Consider the following 3585-nt stretch of genomic DNA (forward strand, 5'->3'; position numbering starts at 1 on the left):
GTTCCGGATGGAGCTGTCGTGCCCAGAGGGGGTGCACAGAGCCCCTGCCCTGCCGGGGGTCTCCTCGGCCCCTGTGCTGTTGCCCCAGCCACTTGGCGCTCTGCTCTGCGGGACTGGCTTCCTGCTCGCACCTCTCTGGGACCCCCGAGGGGTCTTTGCCACGTGGCCTGGGCCCCTGCAGGCTGCCCGAGATGAGCCCTGGTGCTGGACGCTGGCCATGTGGAGAGCTGCACGGGGAGCAGCACCGGGGCTGCAGGGCCCTGCTTGGGCTTTCTGTGGCCCCCGGTCCTGCCCGTCCTGGGCAAGGTGGCCAGAGTGGGAGCCTCGGCCAGGATGGCTGGTGCTCCCGGGCTGCCATCCCCTGCACGGCTCTGCGGAGCCGCATGGCCAGGGCTGTTTGCCCCAGGTGCCCGCTGGCAGCCTGGACCTGCTGCTGTCCCCGTGCCCTCCCTGCCTCGGCGATGCCGCCTCCTTCCCTGGGCTGCACAAGGTGCTGCTGGCAGCCGCAGCGGGTTGTGTGCCAGTCCTGTGCCCTGGCATGACTCCCTGTCCACCCCCTGCAGCCCTTTTGTCCAAAGAGTGGGGGCACTCTAAAACACAGACACTTGCCAGACTCTCCAAGTGAGAGCTGGGAGGAATAACCAGTCTCCGTTGCTGGGCTCAGTGATGGGGCAGAGACGAGGCTGAGCAAGGTCCAGATGAGGCTTGCAGCCCCATCTAGCMACACCTGGCCAGGATGTGAGAGGTGCTGATGGCCTCTCTGAGKGAGTCTGGGAAACTTCCAGGGTCACAGAATGTCTGTCATGGAGATGCTGAGCCAGAGGAGTCCCCTCAAGCAGGCAATASTGAGGGCCATACTAAAAACAGCAAGTTGTGGAAGACTGACCTTGAAGGCAGAATCTTCCTTGCTCTTGCACAGAGGCAGACGGGAATTTCTAGGAAGCAGATGATTTTGGGGACAGCAGTCACACTGGCGTGGGTGAGGGCTCAGTGCTGGAGGTTCTTCCTGTCACTGCCGTTGTCATTGGTGTTTTGCTGTTTCCCAAGGGCTGAGCTTCCTCGAGCCTGCTGGGTGCAGGGTACAGCAGGTCTCCCCGGGGTGTCGCCTGCAGCATCAGTGAAGTGCTGCCGCTGGGTGTTTTCCACACCTGGACACAGTCACAGCGTGCACRTGTCGTGGTGCGAGCGCGGGAGTGAATGTGGGTGCACTGTGGGTGCTTGTCCTCTGTGCATGCGTTGGTTGGCACCGCCACGTGAACACCCTTGTGGCCATAAGCTCTTCTGGTTGCTTCGTAGGCTGGCAGCATCTTCAGCATCATCACCCYGGGGGAGGTCAGCCCTGCCCAGACGATGGATTCTTGCCCCGAGGTGAGGTGGGCCTGGGCTGCGAGGACGGGGGTACAGGGGTGGATGGGGCAGCRCACGAGGTGCCCTGTCCCCTCTGCAGCCGCCATGGGCTTCTACCAGGTGCATGTCCTGGTGTGACCATGTCCCCTGTGACCCTGCAGAGTCTGACAGTCCCCAGTGCCGCGTGCAGCTCCGAGCACTACTGCCTGCCGGGGCCATGGCACGGGCATGGTGAGCGGGACCGGGCAGGGAGCAGTGCCCTGCCTGGCTCGGCACAGCACGGAGCGCCGGGCGCTGCGTCCCAGTGCTGGAAGGGGTGTCAGGTACCGGCCCCAGGGACGGGACTGGGCACAGGGAGGATTGTCCTCGGGCGGGGCGGAGCAAGCCCTAAATCCCAGCAATATTGTGTCCTGCTGGACATCAAGGGGTGCTCAGGGTGGGAGGTCCTCGGGGCTGCTCTTACCCTGCAGCAGCGGGACGCAGCCCCAGCAGGGGTGGTCCTGCAGCGGCCGTGCCAGCGGGCCCTGCTGCTCCCTGGGTGCCCATGCTCGGCCCTCTCCGCAGCGAGTCCCTGCCAAAGGTGGCACCACACTTCACCATCCTCATCAGGAACAGCCTCCGCTTCCCCCGCTTTGGCTTCTCCAAGTGAGCGCAGGCCTGTGCCGGGGTTGTTGTGGGGCGCAGGGACGGGTGGGCAGTGGGTGCCAGGGTCACCATGGGGCTCAGGGACAGGCGGGCAGTGGGTGCCAGGGTTGTCATGGGGTGCAGGAATGGGTGGGCAGGAGGTGCCAGGGTCGTGGGGCGCAGGGACAGGCAGGCAGGGGTGCAGGACTTGTTGTGGGGTGCAGGGATGGGTGGGCAGGCAGTGGTGTGGGGCTCATCCTGGGCTCCCTCCCGCAGGGTGGTGTCATCGGTATCATCATCAGCTGGGACTGTAGTTTGGACCTGGAGCAGCCTGAAGGGGTGCCRCGCTGAGCGAGCTGCTTTGCTGCCCTGGAGCTGTGGGGGACGTGGTGGTACCCAGCTCTGCTGCTGCTGTCCCCCAAGAGCCACGTCCCCTTCTCCTGCCCCCAACAAACAGCTGGAGAGTGGCAAAAGCTGAGCGGGCGGTGGGGTCTGCTCCCCGTGCCCGCTGGGGCAGGAGCAGGGGCAGCAGGACGGGGGCCGTGCCAGGGTGGAGCAGGTTTATTGGCACCCAATAAACCACAGTTCCTCAGCATCGCTGCCTGGGGCTGGCTGCTGCAGCAGGGGCTGGGGGCGACACTGCGGGTCAGGGCTAGGAGAGGGATGAAGGCTGGGCAGGTGGATGGCAGACAGACCTTGGCTACAGCACCAAGATCTGGAGCACCAGGAGCTCATAGTGCTGCCTAGGCAGGGCTGGGCAGGGTCTTTCCCCTTTGCTTCGGGGGGCAAGAGGAGTCAACCTTGTCTTCAGGCCAAGAGCAGAACCTGCCCCCTCCACCACCAAGGGCAATGTGGAGAGGGAGAGACAAGGGCCAGGGCTTGGTGGATGCAGCAGGCTGAATATGAGTAACTGCTCCCCTTCCAGCCGCTCATCCCTCTGGGCCCCAAGAGCAAGGCTGGAGGTGGAGAAGAGCTGCCTGGCACAGGCTGCAGCCCCCGGAGACCCCGTTCCCAGAAAGCGCAGCCCTGCAGCCGCCCTTAGTGCAATCCCTGCTCCCTGCACTGGAGTTAGGGTTGGGTTTCTCTTGCCCTCCAGGCCAGCTTGGGTCCTCCAGGTYCAGCACTGAAGCCCCAAACACGGTGCAGAGCCCTGACCCTGCTTGSAGCAGGCCTGGGTGGAGGGCGCAGAGTGAAGGACAAGGCTCCTTGCCAAATAGTCCTGTACTAACAAGAACAGGTATAATATGAACGTGAATAAAAATAATTTTCAATAAAGTCTGGGGARAGAATCGATTAAAAAGGAAGTGCCAGAGGTAGCTGAACAGCTGGTGTTTCCAAAGACCCAGAAACCTGGATCAGTTTTCTCATCCTTCTGCTTTCTCAGGGCTGCCGGGGAAGCCCAGTGCTGCCCTGSTAAAGCTTCAGCAGGGCTCAGAGGGGGGCAGTTCCCTTGCTCCCATTCCTGCCCGGCCCTGGCCTGGCCTTCTCCCCCAGGGACCCTGTCTCGGGCTCAGAGCAGGYGGGTTTAGAGGGTGCCCACAGCCCCCTGCCCAGAGAGCCAGACCTGCTGTCTGTGACGCATTTAATTAGATAAAAGTCCACGTTAAAACCAGA

Source organism: Nothoprocta perdicaria, unplaced genomic scaffold (genome assembly GCF_003342845.1).
Source record: "Nothoprocta perdicaria isolate Ctin4 unplaced genomic scaffold, notPer1 scaffold_624, whole genome shotgun sequence".
Taxonomy (NCBI): domain Eukaryota; kingdom Metazoa; phylum Chordata; class Aves; order Tinamiformes; family Tinamidae; genus Nothoprocta; species Nothoprocta perdicaria.